This window comes from Delphinapterus leucas, chromosome 5 (genome assembly GCF_059928025.1).
Source record: "Delphinapterus leucas isolate spDelLeu-1000000601 "Yukka" chromosome 5, BTC_Dleu_Yukka2, whole genome shotgun sequence".
Taxonomy (NCBI): domain Eukaryota; kingdom Metazoa; phylum Chordata; class Mammalia; order Artiodactyla; family Monodontidae; genus Delphinapterus; species Delphinapterus leucas.
This window is the reverse complement of record NC_143133.1, coordinates 62,281,680-62,299,674: the sequence shown is the minus strand read 5'-3', so window position 1 is coordinate 62,299,674 and position 17,995 is coordinate 62,281,680. Positions and strand designations below refer to the sequence as shown.

At 43.7% G+C, this 17,995-nt stretch overlaps 1 protein-coding gene across 9 annotated transcripts in view; it reads right to left on the bottom strand.

The window, feature by feature from the left end:
• Positions 1-17,586, bottom strand: part of PGCKA1 (PDCD10 and GCKIII kinases associated 1) — an 83,982-nt gene extending 66,396 nt beyond the window's left edge. For 5 of the 9 annotated variants that reach the window (XM_089911761.1, XM_089911764.1, XM_089911763.1 and 2 more), the window contains exon 1: positions 17,261-17,580. The gene's annotated coding sequence lies outside the window, so the exon portion shown is untranslated. Of the gene's footprint in view, positions 1-17,260 lie in introns of all 9 variants that reach the window. The other 4 variants (XM_089911769.1, XM_089911768.1, XM_089911767.1 and 1 more) reach the window with 2 other exon arrangements.
• Positions 17,587-17,995: the final 409 nt, after the last annotated feature.

Sequence of the window (17,995 nt, the reverse complement as noted above, 5' to 3'; positions counted from 1 at the left end):
CAGGACACGGGGAGGGGGAAGGGTAAGCTGGGACGAAGTGAGAGTGGCATGGACTTATATACACTACCAAATGTAAAACAGATAGCTAGTGGGAAACAGTCGCATAGCACAGGGAGGTCAGCTCGGTGTTTTGTGACCACCTGGAGGGGTGGGATAGGGAGTGAGGGAGGGAGGGAGGGAGACGCAAGAGGGAGGAGATATGGGGATATGTGTATGTTTACAGCTGATTCACTTTGTTATAAAGCAGAAACTAACACACCATTGTAAAGCAATTGTACTCCAATAAAGATGTTAAAAAAGTAATAAAATAAAATATTAAAGGCAGACTTTCCCACAATCTTATCTAAAAATATAAATACTTTGGGTTTTATTTAGTCCATCACATTTGTACTTGATTCTAAACCTTCCCAGGGTTAAAACATTGTTTTGTAAGGAAATAATTTCTTTTAATATGGAACCCAAACCTGACAATGGGTACCATCTTCTCATTTCTCTCCCCAAGATTCCAATTACTAGTCACCTAATTCTCAAGACCTCTTTGATTCTTCCATCTCCCACACAGGCTGCCTTGCCAACCCACCCAAATCAGTGACTCTAGTCACTGTTTAATCCTATTCTGAATTCTCTGTACACCCTTCCCTGATGACAGTCATCGCTTACAGGTGTACAGAGGACCTGCAAATGGATTCTGCATCAACACCCCCCTTCAGACTTGGTAACAGGTGGCAGGTGAATAGGGAAAGGTCACAGAAATAGATGAAGAACCAGCGGGGGGAGAAATGTAATAGTATAACAGAAGTCAAAGAAAAGAGAGAATTCCCATAAGGAAGGCATCATCAATACCAGTAGTTTGAAATGCAGCAGGGAAGTTTATAAAGTAAGGGGATGAAGTAGGACCATTAGATTTGATGGTCATACATTTAAATTTAAGATGCAAATTCCATCAGCGAAATTGTCATGTCATGATGTGCATAGACGACAAAGACAGACATATGAAGAGTGAGCTAGAAGTGAGAAATGGGAATTGCAGTTAAAGGCAGCAACAACCCAGAATTCTTTAAGACCTTTTAACTTAACTTAGTATTTTAATAAGGGAAACACAGAGAGAGAGAGAGAGAGAGAGAGAGAGAGAGAGAGTGAAAGGGAGGGAGGGAGGAAGGGACAGAGGGATGGAGGGATAGCTAAAAAGTGGAAGAATAAGGCTCAAAGGAACAGACATTTGTTCCGTATTTTAATTAAAAAAGAAAAGATTTGAGTATGTTTACTGAGGAGAGAGTTGACTCCTTTTTGTGGGGGAGGGTTGGAGCGCTAAAGAGTTTGAAGATTTGGGAGGGAGACAGGATTAACTGGTGAGGCAGTGTGCCAGGGTACTGGTCTAAAAGGAAAGGAGGCCCCATTAAAATGCTGACCTTGAACAGGAAAAGGAACACCTTATCCTCTGAGAATGGAGGGAATGAGGAAAGGATTGATACAGAGGGAGATATGTGTGGGTGTAGGCAGGGCAGGAAGTAGAGGTAGTCCAGCTGAACTGCCTGAATCTGGTCCACCCGGCCAACCTGAGCCAGCCTGGCAAGGACTCAGCACACAGTTCCCGGGAACAGAAGGAATCTGGGCTGGGATGATGACAGCTCCAGAAATGGCCCAAACAGAGCCATCAGAGGCCTTCCCAATAAGGTAGCAATTCACATGGATCACAGGTTACAGAAGGAATCTAGAGGTTTCTACTGAACTCTGACTTCTCAGGTAAAGCAGATGAGACCAGAGATTAAGACATGCTCAAGAGCAGTTACTGGTGGCTCTCAGACTACAAACTGGGTTTCTTTGCTTATGCCTCCCTCCGCCTTTATAAAAATATACACAGCCAGTTTTCTCCACCTCTTTCCCTGGCTAACTTTCCCTCATTCTTCTGCTTTGCACACATCACTTTCTCTGAAAACCTTCCCTGGACTCTCCCCCTTCCCCTAAAGCAGATCCCATAAAAGCTGTTCTACGTCCCTTTTAGTTTTTCTTTGTTGCACCTAGTTGAACAAGTTGAAATTCTAGCTTTATTTACATGCTTATTTAATGTTCCTCTTTCCCAGCAGATATTATAAGCCACATGGGGACAGGGACTCTATTTGTTTGGATCTGTTTCCTGGTCAGCACACAGCTCAAAGCCTAGCACGGAGTTAGTGCCCAATAAATATGATGAATGAATTTATATTCCAAGTATATGGTGCAGGAGTATAGTATTCAAGAATTTTATTTGCAAATTAAAGTTCTGCATTTGTGAAGAAATGTCCACTGTGGGGTGGCAAGAAGGCTGATTTATATTTTCCCTGTAGGTCGGGCATATGGGAAATGCTCAATACATATTTGTTGACTGAATAAGAATTTCTGCACTACTGGAATTTTCATTACCTTAAGAAAAACAACAACGACAATATAGCTTGCCTCCAAGCCACTGAAACCAAAGATACTACCGAAACATTAAAAAACAAAAAACTATTTTAACAAGTAAATTAAGATTTTCCAAACAATGTTGTTTACTAGAGTTTATCAGAACTTTGTTAATAACCAATGTATGATGAAAATACTGATCACATCATTAAGGTAGCTTCTGGGATAATATATAACTAGAAAACTCAATGTTTAGTTCCTAAAGTTTCACACTTTTGGAGTGTCTCAGAGACATCTTCTCTTATGATACTAAATGAACCTGAACTTACAGATTTTTAGGACAGAAATTCATGCATTTGCAAACATTTAAAAATAAAAGTCATCACCAATGAATTGCCTACCACCTTTCTCAGGAAATTCATGAACACATGCATGAAGATTAGCACCACACAGTAGGCAAATATTTTTCCATGTCCCACCCAAAGCAAACAAATGAAAATAGAAACTGCGAGGACAATTATAAGATCTCTCTAAATTTAAAGACACAGCATCCTTTTCTCCTTTGGCTTTTTCTATACTTTTATCAGGAATAAACAGTCCTTAATCAATCAGTTGCAACTGAGAAGTTCTAGCAGGAAAACATTTCTGCTCTTTTGATTGTGAGGTAGTTAATTTTTGTCTTACATTTCTTTACTTTCAAAACTTTATAAAGCAAAAGAAAAAAAAAACATGGAAAGCACTCAAATGTTTGTTGATTATAGATATTAAGAGACATTAGGGCATCTACCTTGTCTAGCCCTTAATTATACCTACAGACCCTTAGATTCTAATTCTTTCATGGAACTTTTAATTTCCCAAAGAGTCTATTATCCCTGTTAATAATTAAAATGTTTCAATGTTTAGGCATACACAGTGTCACAGTGTTGGCATAAAAATACTTTGTCATAGTCATTTGGGCAAGTTATGGGGAACGTGGCATAAAAATGCTTTATCATGGTTATTTGGGCAAGTTAAGGGGAATACGAATTCTTGAGTTTTCAGGGAAGACTGATTTCAAATAGTCTATCCTGTGTTCATCCAAAGTGTTGTGCATTTTACTAGAAGATTCGGTTAACTGTATCTCATACCAAAATTACTGGCAGATAGATGATGGCTTGGACTGACCATAGTTGAATGAGAAATGTAACTTTTTCCAGATATTACTGAAGGCACACACACAGTCCACGGTTGGGTTATGTATTGCTAATAACCCCTCTAGGGCTCAGCTATCCTGTCATCTTGGAATTTTCTGACTCTTAAGATCTGTTGAGTTCACTCACATTCCTTCCTGTTCTATTTGCAGTGGAGGTCTGTGGAAGGTTATACATTCTCCCCTTGCCTATACTCTCAGCCTTTACATGTATTCCTAGTATTCGGGAAGCTAAATTTCTGCACTTGTGAAAAGGAAAATGTGAGCTTACTGAAAGGCAGACATATAGTTGACCAAGGGGAAATAATTATTAGTACTTTAAATTTATCCTTACTTTCATTACATCAAAATACTAACTTGCTTAACACAATTTAAAGGTACATCACAGTTGTGACTCTTAACTATTTTTCCTTTTCCCCAATTTTAAGATTAAATGTACAAATGCATTATATGGATACCTTAAATACTTAAAGCATTGTGAACCCACACAAGACTAGCAATAGGAGAAAGAAAAAGTGGTTTGAAAGAGTTTTAAACTAAGCTCTATATAAACATGTGTGTGTGTAGAGTCTAAAAACATAAAACAGATGGTAACTTGAAAAATGTCAACGTTTAAGATATGGAAAATACTGAGTTGAAATAAAGTAATAAAACACTGTAAACAAGCTCACCAAATTTGCAAAACGGGAGCAGAAGAGTTTCTGAAAGATAGCGACCCATTTAGGTGACGAACATCAAATGCCAAGTGTAGTTCAGTATAAACAAAGTGTTCTGATTAGCTTCAGGGGAGAAAGAGAAAAGAACCAGGTACCAAAGGTGGGAAAGCCAAATAGCCCTGAACAAACCGGGGCACGCGGCTCCCTAATTGCCCCTGGGTAACTCCAGGTCTAAGGACAAGGTAGACCTCTATTCTCCTTTCTGTCCGTGAACTGCCATCTGCAAGTGTTCAGTTCTTTGGGCCACCACCATGTGAGAGTGAACAACCTGAGACATTGCTCTTGGGCCCAAAATCAGGATGAGTTTCTCTAACATAAGAGACAGTCCCCAAAACACACTCTGTGAAAAGGGGCTATGAGAGTTGTAGGAAGTGAGCATTCTGAAGACAGCTGTGAGAAATCATCACAACTTCATCAACAAATGAAAAGTATCCTTCAGGAACCATACCATTTCCTTCAGGAAGTTCAGGATATCGGTGTATTGTTGACCCTTACTTAAATCCAAAGTCCATTTCCCCAGCATAACCAATTAGGCATTGCAGCGGGGAGCCTATTCTTACTCTGGGTGGGGCAGGGGGGAGATGGGGTCGGGCGGGCAGCTTGCTCTGTGTTAAGCGCCAGTGTGGGAGTCTTTCTCCTGCCCTAATTTTAGTCCCGCCTCTAGGATCTGAAGTCTAACTAGTCCATTGAGTGCTTTAATGAGTGTTTTACAGTCTGTGGGACATGAAGCTGGACACTCTCCGAGTCTGAGTGCATCGTTTATGGCAGGAGACAGATTTATTTACCGGACAGTCCAATAAAAGCCAAGGTATTCATAGACACAGCGCTTGCTAGAGGAGACTTCCCTTGCTGTAGTCTAAAGAATTCCAGACTCTGAGTTGGTACAATCCCAGGGTTCTAGTCTTGGCCCTATGACTAATTTAGGGTTATATGACTTCAGCTAAGCCCTTAACCTCTCTGGGCCTCCATTTCCACATCTGTGAAATGGAGGCGCTAAGCTAAATGACCTCTAAGGCCCTTTCTGAACCTAACATTCTGGAATGACTGTGGACTGTGTGTTCAAAAGAGGGAGTAATCATGTTGGGATAGAATGATCAGGGGTTTTCGTGAGAGAAGTAGGGTGGTCTGCTCATTTTCTGCAAAACCTGATTTCTCAGTTGCAAAAATCCACAGTATAGATTGCAGATGGCCCTGGTAATCTCTGCCGCACAGATAACCACTGCTAGGAATTTTTTCTTCTGGATAGTATACGTGCTAATTATAATTGTTACTACTGCCATGTTAAGTGCCAATTATAATCACTACTAACTGTATTAAAATGGAACACTAAATGCATGTTTCTTTAACAAATAAAAAAAATTAAGATTGTATCCTGGATATCTTTCCACCATGTCATCACGTATATATCTCATTTTTTTTCCATCAGTGCAGAGTACTGCATTGTATCTGTAAAGTGTACTTCATTTAACCAGCGTATACTGACAACAGACACACTGTTTTTCTTTTTGATCACAAACAACACTTCAACAAAATTCCTTTGTATACTCAGCCCCAAAATTCAATCTTGGCACCTCCTCCCTCACTTCCCACTTCCAATCCACCACCAGGTCCTGGTGATTTCACCTAATATCTCAGGAACCCAGCCACTTCTCTCTGTTGAATTACCTCCACCTTATTCAAGTGGAGATTCAACAACATCTAACGCAACAACCCCTTACTTGGTCTCCTGTCTCCCCATGTCTTCCTTCCAGTTTCCCAACTTGCAGCCAGAGATGCAAATCTTATTTCCCAGTTTATGACCTTCAATAGCCTCTCTCTGTTCCCCAGATAAAGACCACTGCCTCATAATGGTTCTATTGTCTATAATGCATAGACAGTCTGGAATTTATGAGTGTGTTTTTCATCTGCACTCTAGGATGTAGATTAAATTAGTTACCCCAGTCAGGAATACACACTTCAGAGATGGTTAGTAAGAATGTTATCAGAAGGCTATAATCCAGAGGTGGTCTCTATAGGTATGTTAGCTTTCTTACCTCCAATCAACAAAAAGGACTTGATTAATTAGCAAATAAATGTTAGAAGTTATTTTTCCTTGGTGAAATCAGTTTTGTGTAGGATGTGTGGATTAGCTAGAAACAGCGTCGAGGCACCCCACTCTTGCACCAAATGGTACACGGTGGTGATGCAGTACCTGTGCCCTTCCCAGCAGTTCCTGGTACACGTTTGTGAAAAATGCCTTGTCTAGTTCTTGTTGCTCAATTACACCCTTAGGTTAGCTGAACCCTGCCTCAAGAGGAGTGTCCCCATCCATTTACAATGCTTGGTGTCAGTTTATTTATCTCTTGTAAAAATAAAATACAGTGTGTGTGAAAAAAAAAATGAATACAGTAAAAAAAAAAATGAATACAGTAAAAAAAAAAAAAAAAAAAAAAGAGGAGTGACCCATTTGCCTCTAATGAACTTTCCATGAAAGATCTACTTGGAGAAATGAAAAGAACACAACGGGGGACTTCACCAAGCTTACAGAACAGGCTGCACAATTATTTCGATTCCTGCTTACTAATCAATGCTACAATGTGAGGCTAGATTGGGCCTGAGATCAGCTTTGGGACCAAGTGTGAGGCTGTGGGGAAGGAGACCTGTACCCTCAGCCACCTCTAAATACTGGAGGTTTCAACATCCACCAAAAAAATCCTACATCAGTAAGAAGGATCAGATTGGCTGAGGTCAGATTATAGCACGTAGCTTACAAGACCCCACACGATATACCTTCTGCCACCTCTCCTGGTACTCGTCATGCTCAGGACACCTCCCAGAACACGGCCACCCCGAGACCTGTGAGTGCGTGTTGTGCCTTCCCACCCGACGACCCCCTTTGCTCAGTCAGATCGCTCTCAGCCTTTGCAGCTGGGCGGGACGGCCCTTCCTGCCTCTCAGTCCAGTTTACACTCCCATCCCACCCACCACAGTGCCAGGGTGTCCCTCCCTGCGGTCCCTATGGGAATGGAGGGTGATACGTCCGCATACTGACTGCACTGAGCCCTACGGGGACTGTGTCCAGGCCTGTATGAATCACCTTTGTGTCCCCACCGCCTGGCGCAGCCTCTGTGGACATTTGTTCAATAGACAGCATTTAGATTTTAGTCTCCACAGCATCAGTATTAAAAAAAAAAAAAAAAAGCTCTTTATGGCACTAGGTTCACTAAGTGGGGTGGGCCTTCCATGATGAAAACGCTTTACAATATTTTTTAAAAAATCCAACCACAATCCAATCCAACTCACAAAGTGAAGGATGAAGAATATTATAATATACAAAGGTGAAGCAATGACCCTTTCTTTTATTTTTTTGCGGTACGCGGGCCTCTCACTGCTGTGGCCTCTCCCGTTGCGGACAGAGCACAGGCTCCGGACGCGCAGGCTCAGCGGCCATGGCTCACGGGCCCAGCTGCTCCGCGGCACGTGGGATCTTCCCAGATCGGGGCACGAACCCGTGTCCCCCGCATCGGCAGGCGGACTCTCAACCACTGCGCCACCAGGGAAGCCCGACCCTTTCTTTTAAATACTATACACGCCAACTTAGTTCTGTTGAAAACCCTTCATGGACAGGAGGACCAGACGAGAGCCCCCTTCCTCATCACCCACTTCTGCATATTTCATAGTTTCCTTTCATCTCAACACTTAAGAGCAGCATTATTTTACTATGCAAATAAGTTCTGCTTTCTCAAAGAACTCCACTTTTACTTTGTTTCCACATGTCAAGTCCCTGGCATCCTCCCTACTTCCCACTAACACAAACATGGAATACATTTCAGCCCAAACTTCTTTACATGTCTGAGGTCCGGGGAGGGTTTATAACTACCCTTGGACAGGTATTTAAGGAGACCGTTTTATAGTAAGGAAAGTTATATATCTAGTTAGAAATTCCAGGGAAATCCCATGTGTTTAATTTTGAACTTTCCTGTTGTATTTCGTGTGGCTTTTATCCAAGGTAAAGATGAGGTGAGCTGGGAGGAGAAATGCGCTGATTGCACACCTCCCCTACCCCGAGCCTTCCTTGCATCCTGTACCCCACAGTGCTGCTCTGGTCCAAACCTCTCATTTTACGTTCGAGAAAACTGAAGGCTACGGAGGCTGAGAATCAGATTTATTAAGCATTTACTAAGTGCAGACGCGTGCAGCTTTACAGATAAGAAGCTGAAACCCAGGGAGGCTTCGCGAAATTTCTGACGTCCCGTAACAAATGGCAGAGTCAGGACTCAAAGCTGTTGGGAGTCTAGCCCTCATTCCCATCTCTTCTGGGAGAGCCAGGCCTGACTCCAAAGAGGTCACATTTTTTCTTCCTGAAGACTCACTCGAGAAGCACCGTTGACCGGCTGGTTTAGTGATGGAAGAAAGTACACCACCACCCTTGGTTTCTTTTAAGGGCTCCCACAGACTAAACAGACGGTAAGCACCTGCAAACAGAGTGAGTAAAGACATGTAATGGGACCAAACATGCATATGACACAGTCATCTGTGACTGAGAGGATGATTCTGACGATTTCTGTGTCTCACCCAGTCACACCTGCCAGTGGAGCCCTGCAAGGTGCTGGGGTGGCGAATTCTGGAGATTTTGTTTGTTTGCTTGTTTTGCTTTTTCTTTGTCTAATTAACTCGTACAGAACTATCGCCAGTCCAGGGTTGTAATTTCAGTAATTTTGTTTTCTCTAAAGCTACTTTAGCTTTTTATTTTTATTTTTGATTACATACAGGTCACACTCCTTTTGCCCCATTAAACCTTTGACTGTAGGCAGGGTGTTACAAAAACAACGCTCTAGCTCTCTCCACGCTAGTGGGCTGTGACTCTTCCACACCCTCCTTTGTTTTTGGGATCCCTCCCCAGAGTCACAATTTCGCCTGTGCTTCAGCACCAGGAAACACTTGTCTTTTAGCTTTGAAAAGAGAAAGAGTTGCATCAGTAATAGAGACTGAACTCATTTTGTGGAGGAGGGATCAGGCCTCCATCAGCGGTCTTCTGGAGCTGGACCTCTGCTTGGGTTGCAGTGTCTGTCTGAAGCTCGTATCATATCCACTCCTAGAACACTTGGCTTCCTTCATCAAAACCAAATCCCAGTGAGGATCATAAAACTGTCCCATCAAGTTTAAAAGAGAATGCAGAGAAACTGTACTTTGTAAACTAAATCTCGACTGTATAGTCAATTAACTCCATTTTACAATTCTTTTTAGAAATGACGGTAGCAGTAAATGCATTTTGTTCCATGCTACATAGCTAGCAAACCAGGACTCAAACCCAGGTCATCTTGACTTTGAGCTCTCTCAACTTCCCCACACTGCCCATTAGAGGCTGGCAAACACAACAATAGGGAAAGGAATTGCTTTGAAGTAGTTTAGTCAAAGAGTAGAGGACTGGGGGTTAGAAACAAGGCTTCCAGCCCTAGTTTTGCCTCTGACTTGTGAGGTATCTTTGAACAAGCCCCCCTCTCTCTCCAGGCCTCTGTTTTTTAATTTATAAAATGAGGTGTTTGGCTCAGTGAAGCCCCTTTCCAAGTCGGGATTCTATAATCTACAGATTATTTTAAAAGCCCCAGGTTAGTTGCTTAAGAAACAGGCTTAAAAATTTATTCAGAAGAATATTAAAATCTTTTTATCACTCAAAAAAATAAAAGGAAAAGGCAGCAAAATAATTCGTATCTTTTGAACTCTAAAGTGTGGTTTGTTGCTATTAGAATCAACACAGGGATTCAATGAAATAAGAAAATCAGGCGGGGGAGGAAATCAGTTTTTATGAGGCATTTTCAAGTTTCCATGAAACAGTTACTTCAAAGTCACAATATAAACTTGCAAGCATCTTCCTGAGGTTGACACAGTGTATATGGGGGAAAAAATAAACCCAAACGTAATAAGAACCTGCTGTATAAAAAATAAATAAAATTTTATAAAAAAAAAACAAACTTAAAACTGATCAGACTGACTAATTGCCTCCAAAGAGCAAATACAAAACCTGCAGAATGCTTCAGCGGATAGAAGACTGGCCTTGGAGTTAGTAGACGTTGGTTCAAACCTTGGCTGGGTGATATTGCTAAATCTCAGTATCTTTAACTGTGAAAGGGCCATAACAATTCTACCGATATAAATGTCACAGGACAGTTTGGGAAGGTTGAAGAAACTGAAGAATTATGTGAAGAACTGTTTCATTATAATTAATTGCCTGCCAAACAAATTCTCTCACTGTGTGTGTGTGTGTGTGTGTGTGTATATATATCTGAAATTTACATGGGCACGCTGATTTGGAACTTTAACATGTGAACTGCCTCTTAGTAAAAGGCGAAAAACTGCCACAATTCAAAGGAATGGGGAAAGCTGCCTGAAAACAAACAAAACCCCCAAACCACCATTACCACCAAAAAGTATCTTCTTTTTCCGTAGAAAAGAATGCAAAGATAATGCCCCAACCTGAAGTTTGGGAAGCACAATTCAGAACTTGGCAGTCTAGAACCATCTTCACTTCCTCTCTTTCTTTCCTTAGAATCCAATTTGGCAACAAGCCCTGTGGGATGTGCTTTGAAACGTCTCCCAGACTGGACCTTTCTTCTCTATTTCCGCCATCCCTGCCTCAGTCTGAGCCCTCCCCCCGGCATGCCTCACAACTGGGTTCACTGCCTCCAGGCTCTCCAGGCCATCCTCAGTGCTGTCTGATCAGCCTTCCTAAAAGCAGACTTCCTCAGGATCCACAGTGATTCCATCAGTCTCACCCTATTTCCTTCTACTCCAAAAACATGCCCCCTCCTCTAGTCCAGGAATTCCTTTACCTGCCCACAGACTCCAGCCTCAGGTCCTTTGCTCGTGCTGTTCTCTCTGTCTAGAATGCCCTTCCACCAGCCCATCATCTTATTAAAAATCATTTCCCGCATGGTCCCTTTAATGCAGTGCTCCTCAGACTTCACTGTGCTTATGAATCATCTGAGGATCTTGTTACAATGCAGATTCTGATTCAGTAGATCCGAAGTGGGGGCAAGACTGCAATTCTAACCAGCTTCCAGGTGACCACCATGCTGCTGGCCCATGGACCCCACTTGGAGTAGCAAAACCTATTGGCTCAGTGGGAAAAAAATGGGGAGGGGGTAGTTTTTTGGAGACATACAGACATGGGTTGGAATGCAATCTTTATCAGGCAAATATCTTCATCTGTGTAGTGGGTCTATTACCCATTTTATGTAAGTGATAGGAGGATCTTTTGACTATAAATAGATGCTCTCCTTTTCAAATCTGTCTTTCCCTTGGCTCCCCTAAGCTCATCACCTTGTCCCCTACTATGCTTCTCTGATAATCCAGTTTCTCTTTACTCTGAATCTTAACTGGCTTGATTTCTTTTAGCACATAAATCAAGAAAAAGGATTCTTAAAGTTAATTTTGTTCATATGAAACTCTGAGCTTATGATACTTTAATAATACCATCCTCCCCTGCAGCATCACACAGAGAGGCACAGAGGCAGAGCTGCATCATGGTTACAGACACGGGCTTTGGATCTGATCATTTTTTTTTTTAATATAGTTTTATAAATTATTTATTTATTTTTGTCTGTGATGGGTCTTTGCTGCTGGGGGCAGGCTTTCTCTAGCTGTGGCGAGTGGGAGCTACTCTTTGATGCGGTGTGCGGGCTTCTCATTGCCGTGGCTTCTCTTGTTGCGGAGCACCGGCTCTAGCTGCATGGGTTTCAGTAGTTGTGGCACGTGGGCTCAGTAGTTGTGGCTCACGGGCTCTAGAGCACAGGCTAGAGCTTAGTTGTGGTGCATGGGCTTAGCTGTTCCGTGACACGTGGGATCTTCCCGGACCAGGGCTCGAACCTGTGTCCCCTGCATTGGCAGGGGGGTTCTTAACCACTGCACCACCAGGGAAGTCCTGGATCAGATCTGAGTTCCAATGCTGGTTCCACTGCTCACCAGCTATTCCCCTGCCTCATGTGAACTAACATGCCTGAGTTTCAATTACTTCACCTGTAAAATTCTGCCTTCATCTCTTGCGCTGTTATGAGAATTAGTTAAGTTCTACAAAGTGCTCGGCCAATGCAGCAGATTGCAAAAACGGCCACAATTCTCCACCCCTCCCTGAATCCATACCATTCTCTAAAGGCTCTGCACTTCTGCCCATCAAAAGGTAGAGTCTGTTTCTTCATAAGTAGATTGGAGGAGAAGCAACTTGTGTCCATTGCAGTCTAGCCCTCAAGGAGCCTTGCTCCCATGCTCCTGATCACAACCATGCTGAGCCAACATGTGACCAGGCCCAGGGCAGCCTGTCCAGTGACGGGAAGCATGAGGCCCAGCTGCTCCCCAGAGGAATCAGCCAACAGTCAGCCAACACCCAGAGGCAGAGCCACCTTGGTGACCAGAGACACATAAGGGAGCCTGGACAAGACCAGTAGATTCACCAGGTCCAGACTGCTGATGCACAAAGTCATAAGCTAAATAAATGGTGGTTGTTTCAAGCCATTATGTTATGGAGTGGTTTGTTATACAGCAATAGATAACTGACACTGTGTATATGTAAGTAATTTCTCCATAAATAGTGGCTATTACAATATTCTGAGAAAAAGGTACAATGTCAACAGATAATGAATTTTCCATACCATTAAAATTTCTACTTTTTGGTCAGTAGTAGGAAGATGGCTCAACTGGAAATTGGGATTCATAGATTCTGGTCCCAGTAGCTTTTCCAGTTGGCAGCCATATGACCTTGGAAACATCATTTAACCTCTTCGAGCCTCTGTTTCCTTATCTGTAAATTAAGGTGGCCAGACTAAATGACTTTTAAGGTTTTTTCTAGCTCTAAAAAGGACTGAGGATCCATTTTTCCAAAAGGCAATACTTATTTCCTTGTTAACAGATAGTTCTGAACCCAACTCTTCTTTTCTCATAGATTTAGGATGTAATCACAGACACCCCTCCCTGTATTGCCTTCACTGCTCAGCAGTTGGTTGTGACTACGTATCACACTTATTCTAACAGCCATGCTCTGAATCTAGAAGGTGGACCTCCTTGCTGCGGACTAGGAACCCAGATAGCCAAGCTCATTAGGGATCAAAAGATGAATAATGCCATGTAAGTTCTAGCCAGAATCGAAGTTATGTGGCTCTTAATTCTTTGCATGTGCAGGTAGACTTCTTTTATTCATTTCTAAGTTGCAATAAATATTCTGCAGGACTGAGGTTGTGCAGTGTGATCACTAAACAAGGAGGACACTGTTTTATAGCCATAAAATACAAGTCAAATCTGCATTTATTGTACATTAATGACCCAAGATATACAGTTATCAAATGGGGGGAGAAAGATTTAACACCAAAATTTAAAAAGTTTCAAAATTCTCATGCAATGATTGACCCTGGAACTAATAAACAAGTAAGTTGCAAATACATCCAAATACATTTGTATTAAAAAGCTATACATGTGGCAGTGACTAGAGTGGCTTTTCTTCTCTCACGGGCATTTGGTGCCTCTCACACACCACTAGTACACGCTCTAACAGTGCCCTCTGCAAATACGATACAGTCTTCCCTGTGACATACAGCAGGCCATACTGTGGCCAACTTAGAAAAAAAAAAAAGACTGTTCCACTGCCCACTTCCATTACTGTTACACAATCAAAAGTCAGGGTGTTTTTACTCCTGGGAGGAATTAAGCTAAATCAGAGAACGTGTGTACAATCTGAGGGCAACAGTTTATCTTAACTTTGCCTTCAGATATATATAGTTAAGTCTGCATAAAGAAGCACCAAGTTGTTGAAAGTGTGAATAAAAAAACAGCCGCATTCTTTTTTTTTTTTTTGCGCGGTACGCGGGCCTCTCACTGTTGCGCCCTCTCCCGTTGCGGAGCACAGGCTCCGGACGCGCAGGCTCAGCGGCCATGGCTCACGGGCCCAGCCGCTCCGCGGTACGTGGGATCTTCCCGGACCGGGGCATGAACCCGCGTCCCCTGCATCGGCAGGCGGACTCTCAACCACTGTGCCACCAGGGAATCCCCAGCCTCATTCTTTATCAAAAACTTTTTTCTGTGATAGAAACAAATTACGTGGGGCCCGAGAGTAGCTACAGTCAGTAGGGACAGCATTGTAATGAAACGTGGCTTCTGGTTGTCTACCTGGAACACACATATTTTGAAATGACAGGTCAACTTTTCAGAGAGTTGAGACACCTAATATTTTCTTTGAGTTTGTATCTTAAATACCTTTGCCTAAGTATCTTTTGAATGAATTCACTTCTCTCTCCCCTCTAGTGGGGATTTTCTTAGCAGCTGCCTTGCTTGTATCTTCCCCATTTCATTCTTCTCACTGCAGCCGGAGTCAACTTTCTAAAATGCAGATCTGCTCTGCTTAAAATCCTCCAATGTCTTCTCTGAGGACTGTAAGACCCCCAAAGGCAAGGACTGTGTCCCTAGCACCTGACCAAATGTCTACAAACCCTGGCCAGGTCAGGGTTCCACTTAATTTTAGAAAGCCAATTGTACCCGGAATAGAACAGAGTTCACTGCTTGCGGTAAAATCTGAGACATGATATTCCTCTTGCCTTATGTTAATACTATTGATATTTACTGCAGCTCAGGAGAGTCTTTTCTAAGATGCTTGATGACACTGAGTCAGTATTTTGAGTTTTTTTAAGTCTCTGCTTGAGGATACATTTTCACCTGATGGGTTATAAGCATGCTTTAGGGTAGGGTCTTTTTGGTGATCTATGGTCCTTTTGAAGATTCCAATCTCTGTGGGACCATGATATTCTCAGGTGAAAAGGGTGAGAGTAGATAAAACACTTCATTTTCATTTCATTTTCTTACATAGCATTCAGGTGATAACTAGACTAAGGAAGGCTATAATGGGGTGACCTGGCTGACCTGCAGATGGGTGAAGGCTCAGCTCTATCCTCTCCCCTAGGATGAGCCTATCAACTCCTCTTTTCTAGATATCTAGTAAGTCTATCTGCAACCAATAATCAATCTAATGCCCCAAAAATAGAAAAGAAAAAAAAGGGCAGGAGCTAGGTACTATTTTACCAAGAGCCTAAAAGATCCCAAGGTTCTGGGTTATTGAAAAAATTGTGGAACTAGGGGAATTTGAAACAGTCCAGGTAGAGGAAACCCAGCTACCAAGAGGCTGGTATTCAATTATTTGGAAACTGGAGTCCATTCCTGGAAGCACAATCAATGGACTCTCACGGCACCAAGGGTAGGGCTGTTCCCAGAGCAAGGAGGGCATTACCTGCTCTGCCCTTGGGCTGACGCTGGATTCTGGCCAGGGCTTAGCCTGGTTATGTTGCCAGGCTCAGACAGGGACTAGGTGGAAAGTCAGGGGGGATTGCTCCATTCTAGGCTAAGGAACATGTTTAGTTGACATGCAAGTCATTGTTTTGTTTTAAATTCCAGATATGCAAAAGCTCTTAGAACATAGCTAAGATTGGCCACCTTGATCTTCAGATGTCATTACATATCTAAATCTTGAGAACCTCTGATAACCAGGCCCGGGGAACAGATGCCATGAGATAGGAGCTTATCACATGCTTACTGAATCAAAGAACAGGATCAGAAGGGACACAGAGAGCAAAGAGAAAGAAGCCGAACCTTGCCTTCTTGTATCAGTGTCTGCTCCATTTGGCCTCTGTGATCAAGGCAGCTTCCTATAACTGACTCTTCACACATTAGAGAAATACAAATAACCCCAGAACTCTACTTTACCTTCAGAGCTTGGTTATTGTTTCAGTGATCTGCCTCATGACTGTTTGGATGTTCTACAGACCTGGGTGCTTAGCCTTAGACTTTAACATGTCTCCTTCTTAAAATAGTGTTAACTGGAGGATTCAATGTGAGAATAAGTGGCAAATATAGAATCTATTGTCTTTAAAAGCAGCAACCACTTTCCCCATCTTTCTCATTCAACTCTCAAGTGTTTCCAAAATAGCGTGTTTACAACCACCTAGAAGCCATGGTGAGAAGTGCCATCAGTAATTCTCTCTCGCAGTGACAGGAAGAAAATAAACACCCTATTCTTTAATGCTTTGAACCACCTCATGGAACACTGACTTCCTCTAAATTCACTGGGCAAACATCTATACTGCAATGGAAAACAACATGTACTAAATTACTAAAGGGAGTTTTTGTTTTGTTTCTAAGGTGAATTACAGTGCTTGAGGAAAAACAAAACAAAACATTGATTTTTGTCTTTAACACTGGAAAATTTGTTCAGTGGTGGTTTGTGAAAATCTCACCTCATCTGGACTGCCAAGGTCACTGAGACCCAAGTAATCGACCTGGGAGATACTTGCCTAATTATCAAATATTCAGCCAACAGTGTCTGACCATTTAACCGGCTGCACCTGGGACCCTCCTTCAACACGTGCTGCTTCCTAGTACTGCCGCCTCCCCTCAATCCCTACTCATCGCCAGCGCCCCAAAGGGGGCAAATCCTGGGACCCAAGGACATTTCAAAGAGACAGCGGCGGTCATCTTCCATTTCCGTTTTACTTAAAAACATTCACATGCTTAAAAATGGGGGAAGGAGGGGGTACTTAGAAATAAGGGGGAAATCTTTTGCAGTTTTCCCAGTTCAAGTTCTCAGGCACTATTGAAAGTTCATTAATAAGATATTTAAAAACAAAAGTGTTTCACACATCAAGTAGATGCCAAGCTTTGCAAACTGTTTTGGTCTTTAGTTTGGGGGAGTTTGTAAAAGTCCCCCACCCACCTCACCCCATTCTGGATTTCGCCTCTTTCAGAGCCTTTGTTGAATGGCCTGACTTTCCCGAAGCAATCAAACTAAGAACTGCCTCACCTCCCCATACCCCACTTTTTTTTCTTTTCCCACGGCAAAGGAAATAAATAAAAATGCCCCTTGAGAGAAGTGGGGGAAACCATGCCACAAAACCCGAGTTCCGCGGGAGTCAAGCGCCTGTGCTGCCCGCGGCGGGGCCCGGCGCGCGGGGCTGGAGACTGTCCCTACCTGGGGCCGGGCGGCGGCGGCGGCGGCGGCGGGGTCGCGGCGCCCATGGCTTCGCCGGCCTCGGGCGGCCGCGCCGGGAAACTCCAGCGGCTCAGCGCCGCGGGGATCCGCCGCGCCCGCAACGGCCGCCCCGGCGCACTCATTGGGCCGGCGCGTCACGTGGCCCGGCCGGCGGGCGAGCCTCCCGGGTCCGCGTAACCCTTTACCTGAGCTGCCCGCGCCGCGCCTGGGCCTCCGGAGCGTCACCGCCGACGCCCCCGAGCCCGGGCTGGCCTGCGGGGCGCACCCAAACAGAAAACCCCGGAGCTCGGCCTCTGATCACCGACACCCAGGCTGCATGCCAGCCTCTGCCCGCGCAGGGAAACTTTTTGGTGCCTATTTGGGCGTCGTGCTGCAGGGAGAAGGGAGCTTCCTAAGATTTGGGACGTAAGTGGGGGGAGATACATAAATGCACTCCCTGGCAAATAGATCTGTCCCCCGTTCCCCCCGTGAACTTGTGGTTTTGTACACCCCCCCCCCCCGCCCCGGCCCCAGTGCTGGCATTAGCAGCCTACACCTGGTGTATGCACTGTCGCCTGCCTTTATGGGATAGATGGTCTGGGAAAGAGGGCAGACGCTACTAGAATGAGAATTCCCGGGGAAGTTGCACAGCCTCGCCTGCACCCTCAAGACCGCGGTGGGAATTCAACGAAGTCATGCTCCCCCGCCCCTCACCTTCCCTCTCTGTTCCTGGGG